Here is an 18,735-nt window from a genome sequence, read left to right on the forward strand (position 1 = left end):
TTACCCAAGTGAGTGCCATAAAAGAATCCTCGACATACAGAGAAGAGATTCAACGTATAGTGAGAACTTAAAGAGTTGGTACACGAAACTGACTTGGGGCTTAATATGAGAAAAGCCTTTCAAAATCCAGAACCATTCATATAAGGAATGGGTTGTCCTGTGCGGTAGCAAATCTCTGTGGTTAGACGTGATGATCTATTAGAGGTGTCGTGGAAAGTATTCCTGTAATGAAAGGAAGGAAGATTAGTCTGAATTGTTTTATTCCTACATTTAAATTTAACTAGCATTTTTGAGCACCTAATACTAACTAGCACTTTTTAAGTTCTGGCACACTGTTAAAGGTTAAAAATATAAAGATAGATATGAGGGCATTTTTCAATTGAAGCACAAAGATGGGGGCCCTAGTGGTCCAGTGGTTAGGACTCAGTGCTTTCACTGCCACGGCCCGGGTACAATCCCTGGTCGGGGAACTAAGATCCCTCAAGCCATGGAGCACAGCCAAAAAAAAAAAAGATGAGAAGGGAAGATAGCCAAGTTGCCAATAATTACAAGAGAGCACAGTACTACAGTAGAGAAATGTACAAAGGTAGGGCACCTAACTTAGCAGGTAATGATGAGGGAAGGCTTTCTGGAGCAGGTGACACTGAGTCCCAAACGGTTAGTTAACATAAGTTAGTCAGATGGAGGAAGGAGGTAAGAAGCCATTCCAGGGAGGAGGAAAAGTATAAACAAAGGCATGGGGTCATAGAAACAATAATGCTTCAGCTATTCGAGAGGATTTTCCTTAGTGGTGGGTCACAGGGCTCTGTCATCAACCCTATCCCATTCAATGCTGTAATAAATGTTGTGGATGAAGGTTCCCTAATCAAATTTGTGAATAATGTGAGGCTGAGATAATACATAATACATTTGAATAGCAAAATTAAGACCCCAGAAATGACATAGTAGGGATTCAGTAGATAATTGTGAATCAGTAACTCTTGACGATGTGGTTATATGGCTGCAGAAATGTAATATGTAGGAGACCTAGAGAAATAAAGCACACGTAAAGAGGTAAATAAGGCAAGCTAACATCCCTTGATCTTGATGATGAGTTTGTGGGTATCTGCTGTTTTATTTTCTACATCTTTCAATATTTCATAATTTCTAAAAAACATTTAGGATTCTGGTAACTATAATTCAACAATGGGACATAGCTGCCGAAAACTCAAATGCAGTTTTTGGCTGGAGTAACAAAAGTCAGCACTGAGGACAGTATGTGTGCCTGTCTCCTCTGTCGTGTGCTGACCTGACTACACATGGACAATGTGAACAATACTGGAAGTTATACTTAAGGACATATGTTCAGATCTGTTCAGAGGAGAAATACAAAAGAGTGAGAGACTCAAAACCACGTTCTGTGAGAAACATTTGCGGGAAGATGATGTTTCATGTAGAGCAGTCTAGAGAGTTCTAATAACTGTCTCCAAAGGCTGTCATTAAACACATGTTAGACTTGCCTTATGTAGCCTTAGAAGGCAAGGCTACAATGATGTCATGTCATGTATGTGTTTAAAGGATACAACATTTACATGCGCTCTGCAAAAATATTCACATTTTAAAGGGGATAACAACCTAAATAGTGTGGCTGGCTCCTGCATGTATCCACTTAACGAGTGTATGTATGCCCTCAAATGTGCAGGAGACAAAAGGTTTGAATCCCCCATCTCAGGACTAGTTGGCCTCTCAGAGCATGAGCATTTTCCCTGAGTGTGACTCTAGCCTTGAAAAGTACCTGTTGGGTTTTTTTATTTTTTAATCCATATATCTCCTATATGCAAGCCAACTACTTTCCTTGGTTCTCAACTAAAGACACAGTGCTTCATTCCTACACTGGAGAGAATGCTGGCTAAGGACTCAGACTGATGACTATGGGGGTGCTTTCCTGAAGAACGTTCAAGACCAAGTTTGGCTATGTGCAGTTGTTGCCTTGTGTTTACTTTAGAACCAAACCTCCTGCAAAAGATGCAACTTCATAACAGAACCAAAAGATAAAAGTTGCATGCAGATGATTTCAGCTTAGCCTAAAGAAGAAATCTCTAACAACTGACTTCTTTAGGAAGTTAAGAGGACTCTCCCTGGCATCAAAGATATTTAAGGGGAAACTAGATGATAACTTTTCAAATATGTTGCAGATGGGACTCAGGGATTTGACAAGAGTGGTGAATTAGACCAAGTCTAATTGGCCTCATGTAATCTTGAGATTCTGAAATTCTGTGATACAAAGATCAGATTCATCCCAAGTCCATGACTTAACTTGTTGCCTGCTGCTAGCTTATCCATCCTTCTTTCTTCAGAGTCCTCTTTTTCTGACCTTTTGAAACCAACTATCTCTGTCAAGAAGCATTTCTCAGCTCATCTCTGCTCTAGTACAGTGGATGTGAATCATAGGTGCCCAGGAATGGTAACCACTGCTGCATTTTTAGTGACGGCTGCATTTGCTCTTAAACTTCTGTTTCTTAAATGGTGGTGACTCATTTTGCATGGAACTTCCACATTTTCCTGGGGCTAAATCTTAGAAACTCAAGATTCTGGCTTACATGATTTCATTATATGTGGAGATTTATATGTGTGATACTTATAGGACCAACAACAGACTCCCAGTGGGAGGGGAAAGTTCAGGGTTGGAGTTATCTATTGGTGCATAAGAAAACACCCCAAACGTAGTGACTTAAAACAACAACAATCTTTGTGATTTGCTCACAGACCTGCAAATTGGGCAGGACTCGGCAAGGACAGCTCCGTGAAGTGTGAGCTGGGGTGGCTCAAATTCTGGGGATCACTCCTGGGGGCTGGAGTCATCTGAAGGCTCACTCACACACACGACTGGTAACTGATATCAGCTGACAGGTGGGACCACAGCTGGGTTGTCAGCTAGAGCACGTACGTGTGGCTTCTCTCTGTGGCTGCCTGGCTTCTTCACAGCATTGTGGCAGGGTTCCAAGAGCAAGTGTCTCAAGAGAATTAGATAGAAACTGGATCCCCTTTTATGGCCTAGCCTTAGAAGTCACACAGTGTCACTTCTGCTCTAGTCACAGGCCCTCTCCTGTTTGAGAGGAGTAGACACAAACTCTGCCTCTCTGTCCAAGAAGTGTCCACCTCGGGTTGTTAGAAGCCCATGTGCGATGGGAAATCTTACTGCCACCATCTTGGGAAGTACAGCCTACCAGGAAATGGATGATTTTTTTGGAAACAAGAAGACCTGAAACCTGTTCAGTTTGATTTTTTACATCCTGTAGTATATTAGGAAAAATTGCACATGCTTCATCTTCACTTGGTTGTTACCTTTGAATGCATGGTTTCAAAAATCTAGGCCTCCCTGGTGGCTCAGTGGTTAAGAATCCACCTGCCAATGCAGGGGACATGGATTCGATCCCTGGTCTGGGAAGATCCCACATGCCGCGGAGCAACTAAGCCCGTGCACCACAACTACTGAGCCTGCGCTCTAGAGCCCATGCTCTGCAACAAGAGAAGCCACCGCAATGAGAAGCCCGCGCACTGCAATGAAGAGTAGCCCTCACTCACCGCAACTAGAGAAAACCCACACGCAGCAACGAAGACCCAATGCAGCCATAAATAAATAAATAAATAAATAAATCTATTTTTAGGTTGTTTTTGTTTTTGTTTTTTTTGCGATACGCGGGGCTGTCACTGCTGTGGCCTCTCCTGTTGCGGAGCACAGGCTCCGGACGCGCAGGCTCAACGGCCATGGCTCATGGGCCCAGCCGCTCCGCGGCATGTGGGATCTTCCCGGACCGGGGCACGAACCCATGTCCCCTGCATCAGCAGGCGGACCCCCAACCACTGCGCCACCAGGGAAGCCCAATAAATCTATTTTTAAAAAACCTTCTGCCTCCATAGTATGTGAGAACTAAAGTATACTCCATCAAAGGAGGCAGAATCCTCTTTAAAGAAAAAAAACACTTCAGGTTTCAAAATAAATAAACAATTAATTAATTTTTGGCTGCATTGAGCCTTTGCTGTGCTCTGGCTTTCTCTAGTTGTGGTGAGCGGGAGCTACTCTTCGTTGCAGTGTGCGGGCTTCTCATTGCAGTGGCTTCTCTTGTTGTGGAGCAGAGGCTCTAGGTGCACAGGCTTCAGTAGTTGCAGCACGTGGGCTCAGTAGTTGTGGCGCACGGGCTCAGTTGCTCCACGGCATGTGGGATCTTCCCGGACCAGGGACCGAACCCGTGTCCCCTGCATTGGCAGGTGGATTCTTAACCACTGTGCCACCAGGGAAGTCCCAGGGTTTGTTTTTTTTTTAAGATGACATGGCTACTTTATTAAATAGATGCAAGGAAGGTAATACAGGTGTCTGAATTTGAGGTAAAGCTTTGTGCAGACGTCAGTTTGATGAACAGTTCATTGTGACTACATTAAATGACAACATCGCTGTCAACACTAGTCTTGTAGAAAACCTCTTCTCTCTCATGTGTGGAGATAGTTGGGCATAGGCTGGTGCTTTGTACGCGTCCTCAGCAGAGCAAGGAGGCCACAGTCTATTGTGTCAATTAGCACGGGGGACACAAGAAAAGAAGATTCTGACTAGCTTGTTCCCACTTCTTCTGGTCCCCTAAAGCTCCCTTCCAGTCATTGCATTGCTTTCACTGCCGCACCCTAAACTACCCAGGCAACGAAATAAGAAAGCCAGACCAAACCAAGAACTTACCGTCTAATTAAAGCATCGAAACACTGTTTTGAATCGCATCATAGTTTTGAACAATGACTGAGCTCATTGCAGCATGCACGTATGTGTACATATGAGTGTAAATGGACAATAGTTCCAAAGCTTGGCAAGGATTTGCCAAGGACTAACTATTCTTTTTTACATTTAGAGGCTGTTAGATGAATGGCTTCCTCTGGTTGACTGGGGTAAGGAAGGGAGAAAGGAGAGGAGGGGAGAACACGGGGATATGGGAGCGGGGGCACTGCCCTAGGTATTTGGACACCGAATTCTCCCTACGTGGACATAGCGCTACTGTTCATTTCTGGTGTTCCTCTGAATAAAAGTCATGAATGTGGTGAATATCATGACATGAATGTAATTCTGCAGCCTCACAATTGGCAACAAAACGAACACATAATATGTTCATTCAACTTTCTCTCTGAAAGCTGTACTGAATTCTTAAAAGCTACAGTGGCCAAGAGTAGCTGTTTTTTTTGTAAGCAAGAAGCACGTAACTCTGACTGCTTCTTCAAAAACTGTGGAGAAATAAGCCCAATAAATCAGGAGGATAACATTTGCTGCAACCATTTGACCCCAGACACGGTGTTACTTCCAACCCTTCTTTTTTGAGCTTTCCTCAGCCTCTGCGCCACCCATCACCAAAAACCACCACTTTCACATCCCAGGGAGGGATGCAGGGAAAAAAAAAAAAAAGAAGAAGAAGCCCAGTAAAACTACGACTGCTGGAGCAGCATGGCTAAAGTAAGTTATGCTAGTAGGCTATTCTCAAACTGTTTCTTTCTCTCCCCTCTTTTCCTCAAGAGGACATAACACTTCTCAATGTCCCTGTGTCCCTTAGCCTGTCTTTCAGCCACCACTGCCGGGTGGTTTGCTTTTCTGAGTTCCTGTTACAGCAGATCCCAGGTGGCGGGTTCAGTGGGGATGACAGTGGGACAGAGGAGGCCAGCTCACCTCATCAGTACCTGATTTTAGTATGCCCACTGGTTGAATCACCCAAGTTGAAAGATACTGATTTAAAATTCCCTAATAGGGACTTCCCTGGTGGCGCAGTGGTTGAGAGTCTGCCTGCCGATGCACGGGACACGGGTTCGTGCCCCGGTCCGGGAAGATCCCACATGCCGCGGAGCGGCTGGACCTGTGAGCCATGGCCGCTGAGCCTGCGCGTCCGGAGCCTGTGCTCCGCAACGGGAGAGGCCACAGCAGTGAGAGGCCCGCGTACCGCAAAAAATAAAATAAAATTCCCTAATAATATAATGCATATCATTCCAAATTTCTAAGAGGGCCTGTCCTCCCTTTCAGGGTTCAAAGGTCCAAGGGAGGTTTGTATATGATAAGACAGTGTTAAGTTTCCTCTCAGAAATGTTTAGGAAGTTAGATAGACTTTTTTTTTCAGGCTCCGTCTGAGGATCAAGAATATGCATACATTCAGTATGAAAAGGGAAGGAGTTTCCCCTCAGGATAGGGTCACGGCTCAGCATCCCAGCGGCCACCTGGAATCAGACCAAACACACACCTTGGGAACTAGGGACATTAATCTGTCTGGCTTGCGGGTGTGAGATGATTCTTTGGAGGCCAAAGGACAATGAGGTAACCAGGAACGAGGAGGAATCAAGGGGGATTTGTGACCAGAGGGAGAATCGATAGAATGAGTAAGAATTATGGGTTTCTGCCTACCGAGAATAAACAAGGGGTTTCTGGTAGATGGATTTAGGCACAGAAGAACCTGAAATATCAGGTGACATATAGTGCTAGATAGGGAAGTCTGTACTAACCTGGGGTCTAATGTAAGGATTTATTTTGTTAGGTGCTAGGTCTGATACTGGGGAGTTGGTGGAATTCTCCATAAGACATTCCAACGTGAGCCGCATCTGTCTAGGGGGATTTGCTATCAGAACCAGCAAGCATCCCCCCAAATAATTATAACCCAGGGTGGTCTCTGGGCACCCATCCCCAACCTCCAGAGAGTTGGGGGCTTCTGATAGCTGGCAGGCCTCCCAGCTGAGAGTCATGTGTCCCTGCCACCCTGCAAATTTACAAGTGAGCTGCGGCAAATTTACAAATTTACAAGACTGCTGCAGAGCCAGGAAAACACTGGCCTGGTGGGATGGCTGAAAGTTTTCCTGTTTCTTCACGGGGGAGAGCATGTCCTTTCTCTTTAAGAGCATTCACTTATTTTTCAGTTCTGCTCAGCCACTCAGAACAGCCCCTCTCTTCCCCACCCTGATTAAAACTGGCCAGTTTTAGCAAAAACTCATTTTTCAAAATAAAACTATGGTACACATTCAAAAAATGAGCTTCTTCGACAGTTGTTTCTCATTAAAATTCTTACCTTAAGGATTCAAAACATGATTTCACAGCCCAGCCTCTCCCCCACCGATCTCAAAATCCACTAAAGTCTCGGATGCCTGACATCATTTTACATAAAGACAAATACGCTGTGTTTTCCACAAGCAGTGAAAGTGAGAAGTATGCCTGTGGTGAGAAGGTGGAGGTTAGGCTCTTCAATAAAGAAAAGGCTGTGCGTGCAGAGTAGGAGAGAAGAGGGGCCATTGCTCTAGTTTGTCTCTGGGAACCTTGCTATTAGGCAGATTCAAGCAGTTACGAAAAGCATGAAGAATTCAGAAGTAAGCAAAACTTTTCATATCGAAATCACAGGGACTGCAACACTGCCCCCCGCCCCCCAAAAGCCGTTTAGATGTCAAGCAGCATCATGTTTTGCAGCAAAACAGAAGTTCCATGCCTACCAGCTTTTAAAGGGAGGCACAATATTGACGTCTCAGATGTTAGTTAGATGGACTGCTGAAGGTTGTTCTGTTTCTCAGTGACTATGCCCGGATGTGTCCCTCTCACCCGTGTTGGGTTCTTTGGCACTGATGACTGAAAGAGTGATACCAGGATTCCTGGGACAGCACTGCTGAGGGAGGCTTCTGTATGAACACTACAGAGAATGTAAGATTGCCAGGTTTCCTAAGTGCTAAGAGAAAGTAGGGGAAGGGAGAGACTTGGGAAATGGTACAGTGCCAAGACCAACCTTGCCCTTTTCAGTGGTGCTCTCCAGAGGATATGATCTCAAAGGCATCATTTAGGCTTTGGGGACCAACCAATCCCAGAGGATGCCTTAGGATTAGAGGAGAACAGTTCTCAAAGCCATGTTTGCCAAGGCATCAACAAACTTAAGTCCTATGACTTAAGGTTTCAGAAAATTTCAGCCTACAATCCAAGAGGAGAATATGTTCAACTCTTTTTTAAAAAATTGAAGTATAGTTGATTCACAATGTTTCAGGTGTACAGCAAAGTGATTCAGTTATAACACATATATATACATTCTTTCTCGGATTCTTTTCCATTATAGGTTATTACAAGATATTGAACACAGCTCCCTGTGCTATGCCGTAGGTCCTTGTTTATTATTTTATGTATAGTAGTGTGTATCTGTTAATCCCCAATTCCTATTTTTCCCTCCCCCTCATTTCCCCTTTGGTAACCATAAGTTAGTTTTCTATGTCTGCGAGTCTATGTCTGTTTTGTAAATAAGTTCATTTGTATCATTTTTTTTGGATTCAATATGTAAGTGATATCATATATTTGTCTCTCTCTGTTCGGCTCTTGATAATGTGGAATTTTCTGGTAGTGCTTTTCACCAGAATCTTCTTAGTTTTTTCTTTTCTTTTTTCTAGTTCATGTGGATGCTTTTTGGTCAGAATCATTCAGTCTCTGCAGCTTCAGGGCTAAAAAAAGCTCATGAAAGTAGCCCCCACCAAGGTCCTTGCATCTATTGCAAGACCATACTTGTCGGTCGCTTTCTCTCTCCTGTTTCTGATAAAAATTTCACATTGCCACATGGTTCTGGTGGAAGAGGCCTGAGAGGCAATGGTAATAGGCTTCCCTTAGACTGGACTAGCTGTTTTATTTGCACAATGCACCTTGTCTGTCTTCAAAGTCTTGTGGAAATTAACGATTTGATTTTGGTTTTGACTAGTATATTTACTCCTTTTGTCTCCAAACATTTCCACAAATGAGCTGAATTTATGATTCAGTATGAAACTGACCACTTGCTTACCTGCGTCTTAGACATAAGATCAGTTCTCAAAGCCTTGGAATGACTTAAATGCCCATTCAGCTAATAGGATGAGAGTTAAACCTTTAGACCCATGATTTTATATTCACTCCAGACTCCATGGAGTCCCAGAACCTCACATTTTAATTTACCTTTCATCTTAAGTCAATTCTGGCACTTCCAGAAACTACCACAAGTTCTGATATCTCCCAACTGGTAATTCCTATACAGAATGAAATATGTTAGGGCTTCCCTGGTGGCACAGTGGTTAAGAATCCACCTGCCAATGCAGGGGACATGGGTTTGAGCCCTGGTCCGGGAAGATCCCACATGCTGCAGAGCAACTAAGCTCATGTGCCACAACTACTGAGCCTGCGCTCTAGAGCCCGCGAGCCACAACTACTGGGCCCGTGTGCCACAACTGCTGAAGCCTGTGTGCCTAGAGCCCATACTCTGCAAGAAGAGAAGCCACCACTATGAGAAGCCTGCACACCGCAACGAAGAGTAGTTGCTCGCTGCAACTAGAGAAAGCCCACACGAAGCAACGAAGACCCGATGCAGCCAAAAATAAATTAAATTTATTAAAAAAAAAAAGAAAGAAATACGTTAGAAAAATAGGTAAAATCTCTTATAGCTAGACGGATATCAGTTGGCTGGACGTATGGCAGCTCAAAAGTACAAGCTAATCCTTCTATAATGTGGTGGTAACCTGAGAAGTAAGCCCTCTCTCCTGGTTCAAATTTTCATTTGGATGGTGGACTCACTTTAAAGTTTTTATTTGTGAAGGCCTTAAGACTTTACTTCCTTACTTGGAGGGGACTTGGCAGGCGATAAATCTAGGTTTATATAGGTTTTCTTCAAGTGATGTTTAAAAATTATATGACTTGACTCGAGTCAAGTTTAAGGTCTCCTGTCTTTAAAGATTTTCCCTCCGGAGATCAATGTCTTCAGCCTCTCCACCACTGAGATGCCGTTGCTTTGTGTTGCCTTATTTGCACACCCGAAGGCAACTGGTGACTTAACAGGTGACAAGACCATCTCAGATGCAGCTTCCGTTTTTGTGGTTGACTTTTTATAGTTCTTATATCCCAGCTGACTTTGCTTCAGTTAATACCACCAATTCCTCTAGCAAATATATATTGGGAACCCAATTTAGTAAGAACAGCAAACATTACTGAGCATTTACTATATTCCAGGCACTGCTGTAAGAGCTTTACAGATATTTTTTTGCATTCAATCCTTTTGACATCCCTGTGATATAGTTTTATTATTCATTTATAAGTGAATACATGAAAAAACCCAAGAGGTTAAGTAACTTGCCTCTGCAGGTTGTTAATAAGTGTCAGAGAGAGGATGTGAACCCAGGCAGTCTGACTTCAGAGCCTCGACATTTAATCCCTACCCTATACTACTTGCAGCCCCATACAGATAATCAATAAAGGTATGAAAGAAAATAAAGCATGATCATTCCTGTACTTTTCACTCCCTCCTCCCTGCCCACTACCATCTAGGTCAGATTCCTGAGGGCAGTGCACCCACTCCTACATCTGTGCTCAAACATTGGTCCTGTATGCTGAGTGCCATCTGTATCCAAATCGGACTGCATTCTTCAAGCAGTTTTATCTCTCCTCCCACCCGCCCCTCCCTGCCTTCCGAAGCCATGCTAGCTCACTTCTGTCTCCTCTTTCTTTGACCTTATTACAACTAATCAGACACTACCAGCAACATTGTTAGCTCCTTGAGGGTAGGGTGTCACGCGTGTTACTTCCTTTATATTCTCTAGGTTAGATAGAGCAGCCAAGGTGCTTCTACAAAGCACCTTCAAATCCACCTCCAGCACCTAGCAGTTTCTTCTGTTTAGCTACCCTACTGTTTTTCTTTTCTTCCTCTTCCTCATTTGTCTCCTCCTCCCCCCTCAATATTATAAAAGTAATATCCATATACTCATTGTATCTCTTCATTGTTTCTGATGAGAGGTCAGCCTTCATTTGTCTCTTCATTCCTCTGAATATGATTTGTTTTCTTTATTTCTCTGGCTGTTTTTTGCTTTGTTTTGGGTTTTCAGCAACTTGACTATGATGTGCTGAAATGTGATTTTCCTTGTACTTATTGGCGTTTGCAGAGCTTCTTGGATTTGGAGGTCAATTTTTTTGTTTGTTTATATGGCTTTTTAAAACCAAATTTGGGGAATTTGGGGCTATTACTTCCTCAAATATTTTTTCTACTACATTTTTCTTTATTGGAGTATAGTTGCTTTACAATGTTGTGTTAGTTTCTGCTGTACAGCAAATTGAATCAGCCACACACATACATATATCCCCTCTTCCTTGGATTTCTTTCCCACTTAGGTCACCACAGAGCATTGAGTAGAGGTCCCAGTGCTATACAGTCAGTTCTCATTAGTTATCTATTTTATACATAGTAGTGTATACATGTCAGTCGCAATCTCCCAGTCCATCCCATCACCTCCCCCCTTGGTATCCATATGTTTGTTCTCTACATCTGTGTCTCTATTTCTGCTTTGCAAATAAGTTCATCTATACCGTTTTTCTAGATTTCACATATATGTGTTAACATATGATATTTGTTTTTCTCTTTCTGACTCACTTCACTCTGTATGACAGTCTTTAGGTCCACCCACGTCTCTGCATATGGCACAATTTCGTTCCTTTTCATGGCTCAGTAATATTCCACTGTATATATGTACCACATCGTCTTTATCCATTCTTCTACTGATGGACACTTAGGTGGTCTCCATGTCGTGGCTATTGTAAACAGTGCTGTAATGAACATTGGGGTGCATGTATCAGTTTGAATTATGGATTTCTCTGGGTACATGTCCACGAGTGGGATTGTTGACCCTGAATAGCCAAAGCAATCTTGAGAAAGAAAAACGGAGCTGGAGGAATCAGCCTCCCTGACTTCAGACTATACTACAAAGCTACAGTAATCAAGACAGTATGGTACTGGCCCAAAACCAGAAATATAGATCAGTGGTATAGGATAGGAAGCCCAGAGATAAACCCATGCACCTATGGCCACCTAATCTACAGTAAAGGAGGCAAAAATATATAATGAAGAAAAGACATCCTCTTCAATAAGTGGTGTTGGGAAAACTGGACAGCTACATATGAAAGAATGAAATTAGAACACTCCCTCACACCATATACAAAAATAAACTCAAAATGGATTAAAGACCTAAATGTAAGGCTAGACACTATCAAACTCTTAGAGGAAAACATAGGAAGAACACTGTTTGACGTGAATCACAGCAAGATCTTTTTTGACCCACCTCCTAGAGTAATGAAAATAAAAACAAAAGTAAACAAATGGGACCTAATGAAACTTAAAAGCTTTTGCACAGCAAAGGAACCATAAACACGATGAAAAGACAACCCTCAGAATGGGAGGAAATATTTGCAAATGAAGCAACTGACAAGTGGTTAATCTCCAAAATATACAAACAGCTCATGCAGCTCAATATAAAAAAAACAAACAACCCAATCAAAAAATGGGCAGAAGACCTAAATAGACATTTCTCCAAAGAAGACATAAAGATGGCCAACGAGCACATGAAAGGATGCTCAACATCACTAATTATTAGAGAAACGCAAATCAAAACTGCAATGAGGTATCACCTCACACCGGTCAGAATGGCCATCATTACAAAATCTAGAAACAATAAATGCTGGAGAGGTTGTGGAGAAAAGGGGAACCCTCTTACACTGTTGGTGGGAATGTAAATTGATACAGCCACTATGGAGAACATTATGAAGGTTCCTTACAAAATCTGCTCCATTCTTTCTCTCCTCTTTCTGAGACTCCAACACACACATTAGGCTGCTTGAAATTTTGCTACCACTCACTTTTTAAAAACTGTTTTTCTCTTTGTTCTATGGATTAAATAATTTCTATTGATCTGTACTTAGGTTTACTGGCCTTTGTTCTACAGACTCCAGTGTCCTGTTAAACCAATTCAACGAGTTTTCCATTATAGATATTATAATTTTCAGTTCTAGAATTTCCATTTATTTCTTTTTTATCAGCTGTCTCCTGATAATTCCCATCTATTCTGTCACTATGTCTATCATTTCCTAAGTTCTTAGACATATTTATTATCGCTGCTTTATAAAGTCCTTGTCACCTAATTCATCATCTGAGGAATCTCAGTATCTATTTCTATTGACTGCTTCTTTTCTTTGACTATGAGTCACATTTTCCGACTTCTTTGCACACTTTGCTCAGTAGATTTTTATTATAATCTGGACAACTTAGATGATCAGTCATAGGGAGACTAGAATAGGTTGTCTTCCTTTAAAAGACATCTATATACTTTTTTTAAAAAGCACGTATTATTTATTTATTTTGGCTGCATTGGGTCTTTGTTGCTGCACACGGGCATTCTGTAGTTGCGGTGAGTGGGGGCTACTCTTCATTGCAGTGCACAGGCTTCTCATTGCGGTGGCTTCTCTTGTTGTGAAGCACAGGCTCTAGGTGTGCAGGCTTCAGTAGTTGTGGCACGTGGGCTCAGTAGTTGTGGCTCGCAGGCTCTAGAGGGCAGGCTCAGTAGTTATGGTGCACAGGCTCAGTTGCTCTGCAGCATGTGGGATCTCCCCTGACCAGGGATCGAACCCATGTCCCCTGCATTGGCAGGTGGATTTGTATTCACTGCACCACCAGGGAAATCCCAATATACTTATTTAAAAATGCATTTGAAAGTACAGGGGGAAAGAAATTATCAATTTGTTCATAGGCCAATGTAAACATTTTAAAAATAACTATTCATCTAGCAGACAGTGTCTTCCATCATTCTACCATAAGTCACTCTCAAGAGCTGGTTTCTTTATGTTGCTGGAAACATACTCAAATGGAACTGACTCCAAGTTGCTTGTTAAAAAGATAAATGAACAAATGAATTATAGTTGTAAATTCCAGGGAAAGACTTGAAGAAAGGTTAGAATTTGGAAAAGGTTATGCTAGGTACATGGGGCATAAATGCATATACTCAACAATAAGTTCCATATCTTCTTGACACTATCAAGAAATAGTGTTCTTATTTCATCCTTTTCCACTACCATGTTGACAGCATTCAGAAAAGATATAATATGTTCATAGATCTCCCTTTCATGGGTTTCTTGCCGCTTTACTTAGTCTTCTAAACTGCCGTCAACTATTGCCTTATTCCAGGTTCTGACCCAAATCCTTTGCTTTCAGGGATCGGGGGCACAGCACTTGAAATAAAGATAGAAAGGTGGTTTACTATGACAGCTACCCTTCAGCTTAATTCCTGTGTTCTTCCTGTCCTGCTTCAGCACTGCTGTCACCCTCCTTGACTTGAGTGGACTGTCTGATGTCTTAAAAAAGTAAATTTCTGAATTTCTAGTTCTGTGAGCAGTGGGTCACAGTGGGAACAGCCTAAAATGGCAGCCCTAGTTTACCGGCAACTTCTTAACTGAGTCCAGTTTTTAAATTCTTCTTCTCCACTAAGCCCATTTTCAGTCCCACCACGCTACCCCATTCCTTGCCCCTGTTTTTCCTTCCTTTTAAGAGCAAACAGAACCTGTCAGTCAAAAGTCTTGAAGTCCTATACATCTTGGACCCTTCTAAGCCTTCAGGCCTCTATGCCTTCTGGGAGGTGAAATGGGAATAGCTAGAACATGAGATTAGACCAGACATTTGGTTTTAATATTTAAATGCTGGGATCATGTTTTATGGAAGATGCTTAGTTAAGTATCCACTACCCCCCTTTCTTCCTTGCTAACAGAACTCTATTTGCCTTGTGTTGGCAGCGTGTTCAGTCCCAGGCTTTGGCTCATAATTGTGATGGTAATGCTCACCTCCTTTGCAGCTAGTTGTGGTCATTTTCCCAATTCTGACCAGTGAGATGATAGGAAATCTGTTATAGTGGGATGTTGTGGGAAAATGTTTGCTTTTCTCATAAAAGAATAGTCATGTGGGCATTGACCCTTCCTTCTTCTACCCTGCATTGAACATGAATGTGCCGGGAGAACGAGCAGCTCTGTGACACTGAGGAAAAGCCAGGGATGAGCAGAGATGCCATAGAATCTGTCCCAGCAGGTATCTCCCTCAAGCTTCTTATCACTTGGAAAAAAATATTTGTTTGATTTACTGGTCATCAGGTTTTATTTGTTGTTTTATTTTTTATTTATTTATTTTTGCAGTACGCGGGCCTCTCACTGTTGTGGGCTCTCCCGTTGCGGAGCACGGGCTCCGGACGCGCAGGCTCAGCGGCCATGGCTTACGGGCCCAGCCGCTCCGCGGCATGTGGGATCTTCCCGGACTGGGGCACGAACCTGCGTCCCCTGCATCGGCAGGCGGACTCTCAACCACTGCGCCACCAGGGAAGCCCTGTTGTTTTATTTTTGTTTCTTTGTTTTTTGTAGCTGAAGCATTCCAAATTGATAGGTTTGGGGGATTTTTTCTTTCTCATTCTAATAGGAAAAAACACAAATCCATAGCGGAAATGAAAAGAACAGTGGAAGAAAATACAGATCAGTGTAAGAAGTGCCTGTTTCAAAACGCCTAAAGCCTGTGGTTGATAGAGGGCGCTATGATCTGAATGTTTGCGTCCCCTTAAAATTCATATATTGAAGCCTAATGCCCAGTGTGACAGTATTGGGAGGTGGGAAATTTGAATGATGATTAGGTCATGAAGGTGGAGTCCTAATGAGTTGGATTGGTGCCCTTATAAAAGAAGCTCTAGGCAGCTCTCATGCCCTTTCCACCACATGAGGACACAGCAAAAAGGTACCATCTATGAAGAAATGAGCTCTCACCAGACACCGAATCTGCCAGTGACTTGATCTTGGACTTTTCAGGTTCCAGAACAGGGAGAAATAAATGTTTGTTGTTTATAAACCAGCCAGTCTATGGTGTTTTGTTATAGCAGCCCCAAAGGACTAAGACAGAGAATATTGTTTTAAAGTTACAATACTGTATTTTAGATTTTTCCCCTTCAGGCTATTTTTTTTCCGGAACACTTCATTCATTCGTTCGTTCATTCATGCATTCAGCAAACATTTACTGAGCCCCAGCTATTTGGCTTTCACTAGGATAGGTACTGGGGGTACAAAAATGAGATGAACAACAAAACCTCTTCTGTCCTCACGGAGCTCAGACTAGTAGGGGAGACACAAAAGTAAAGCAGCGTGATTAGTAGGGGAGGGAAGAACAAACATAACAAGCTGAGAGAACTGTACGTACAGAGGTTCAGAGATAAACTGGCCTATGGAATATTAGTGATGAGTGAGAGGTTCTGTGTAGAACTTGCAGGATTGAGCGACTGGAAATAAAGTTGACATACTGAGCAGGGCTAGGTGCAAAACCCTTGATTGCCAAACTTTATAATTTGGTGAAGGCTACGGGCAATAAACTGTAGGTAATCTAAACCTTTTTTAGATTTTGTCATATTTTAAAGTTGTTGGGTTGACATGGTCAGATTTCCTTTGTAGGAAAATTGATGGGAGTTTAGAGGACTAACTAAAGTGAAAAGAAATCTGTGAAAGGGAGTGCCACCATCTGTGTGCTACCATCACAGAAAGTTCTGTTCAACGATGCTGGTTAAATGTTGTAAAAGACTTGAATGAGGAATCAGGGAAATATAAATTTAAATGGCAGTCCATTTCATATCTGTGAGATTAGGGAAAAAATGGAAAAAGCCTGATAATACCAAGTGTTGCTGGGGATGTGGGAAAGGGGGGCGTCTGACACGCTGTTAATAATCAAGTACACGGTTATAAGCACTTTGAAGAACAATTTGGCCCCATCTAGTAAAGATGAAGCTATGTAACCCTACAACCCAGCAATTTAATTTTTAGGGACAAAAGTAAGAGAAACATTCTCAAGCAAACAAGGAGCCCAACCAGTACAAGGACATCGCTACAACAGTCTTTCTAACAGGAAAAAAAAAAATATCCTCTAAATACCCAAATTGAAGGATAAGTAAGTAAATTCTGGACTCTTCATTTAATGGAAAACTATGCAGCGGTTAAAATAAAGAGCTCCATGTCTCAAAATGAATATATCTCAAAAGTTTATTGTTGGACTTCCCTGGTGGCGCAGTGGTTAAGAATCCGCCTGCCAATGCAGGGGACACGGGTTCGAGCCCTGGTCCGGGAAGATCCCACATGTTGCGGAGCAACTAAGCAGGTGCGCCACAACTACTGAGCCTGTGCTCTAGAGACGGCGAGCCACAACTAGTGAGCCCATGTGCCGCAACTGCTGAAGCCTGCGCGCCTAGAGCCCATCCTCCGAAATAAGAGAAGCCAGCGCAATGAGAAGCCCGCGCACCTCAAGGAAGAGTAGCACCTGCTCGCCACAACTAGAGAAAGCCCGCGCGCAGCAACGAAGACCCAACACAGCCAAGAACAAACAAACAAATAAATAAATTTATTTAAAAAAAGAACTTTAGGGCTTCCCTGGTGGCGCAGTGGTTGAGAGTCCCCCTGCCGATGCAGGGGACACGGGTTCGTGACCCGGTCCGGGAAGATCCCACATGCCGCGGAGCAGCTAGGCCCATGAGCCATGGCTGCTGAGTCTGCGCGTGCGGAGCCTGTGCTCCGCAACTGGAGAGGCCACAACAGTGAGAGGCCCACGTACTGCAAAAAAGAAAAAAAAAAAAGAACTTTAAAAATAATTTTTAAAAAAGTCTATTGTTGAATGAAAAATTTTGTCTATATTGTAAACAATATGCAGGGGGGTATACTGTGTTTGTTAATTCCCTGGCATAGGGTTATTCTGCACACTGCCTCCATGCTGCCACCAATTTCTCTAAAAAGCTAATCTGGTTATGTGAACCCTTGCACTTTCTTTAAATGGTTAAAAGCTCTCTCACTGAAAAAAATATACGTTGTCATTTTCCACATTTGAACAATCTCTGTCCAGTTAAGTCTTGTGTTCTCAGCTCAGCATTTATGTAGTTTGAAGGTGGGTCAGAAAAGTAATAAAGACAATGCAAAGTTGGAGAATGTTACATAATAAGGAATGTTGGCATTGTTATCCTGGAAAACAATATGAACTTGAGGTGTTTAATGATGGTTTGAGGGCTTCTGTGTTTTCACTTAGATGTGCAGGATCTGTCTGGTTTAGTCTTGAAGATCTAAGTCTAAACTGTTTCTTTCAGTGGATCTGAAATGATTCTGGGATTCCCTCCCCCACCCTCCTTTTCTTTCTCTCCTTCTCTTTTCTCTTCTTGGAAAGCTTTATATAACAATGTTAGGAAAGCTTCAGGTGAAAAGCTGATTCAGTTGAATTCAACATGATTAAAGGCACAGCTACTATTTATTTACCAAGCCTTGTACTAGGGTCTGGAGACATCGAACTGAGTAACACAAACCTACCCTCAAAAATCTCAGAGTCTAGTTGAATAAAGATCAATATAAACTAGTCATTGTACCCCTGCAAGATTAATGCCAAAATAGACTACTTCAGCGTCTTTATTCTATGCAAAATAGCCTTTATAGAGTCAAGGAGAAGAATGGCTGTAAAGGAATCTCGGTCACTGCGACCACCCAGGTGGTGCCAGAGCTGGAAGTAGCCCTCCTCCCCCAGCACCCGCCAGCAATGCGGCTCAGAACGAATCAGCTTTTCAGGAGCGCAGAGAGCAACGGAAAAGGCGGCCAAATCTTCCAGGCAGAAGCAATTCCGATCCGAGGATTAGAGCCTATCAGTGAGGGGTGACCGAACTGGAGGGAGGATGGAAGGAAGGAAATAGGGCTTAAGCTCCGAGGGAGACTCTCTCAGGAGACAGGGTCAGGCACCAAGCCGCCGCCTTCGTCGGAAAGCTTCCACCCGCGCGGGGCTCTCGCGGCTGGGCTGCGGCCTGGCTGGGACCCCGCGCCCGCCCGGCTCCAGCCCGCGCCCCGACCGCCCGCGATTTGAGTCGCCCAGAGGAGGAACTCCAGCGGCCAGGCCTCCTTTGAAGTCTCGGCGG

Source organism: Globicephala melas, chromosome 10 (assembly GCF_963455315.2).
Source record: "Globicephala melas chromosome 10, mGloMel1.2, whole genome shotgun sequence".
NCBI classification, from domain to species: Eukaryota; Metazoa; Chordata; class Mammalia; order Artiodactyla; family Delphinidae; genus Globicephala; species Globicephala melas.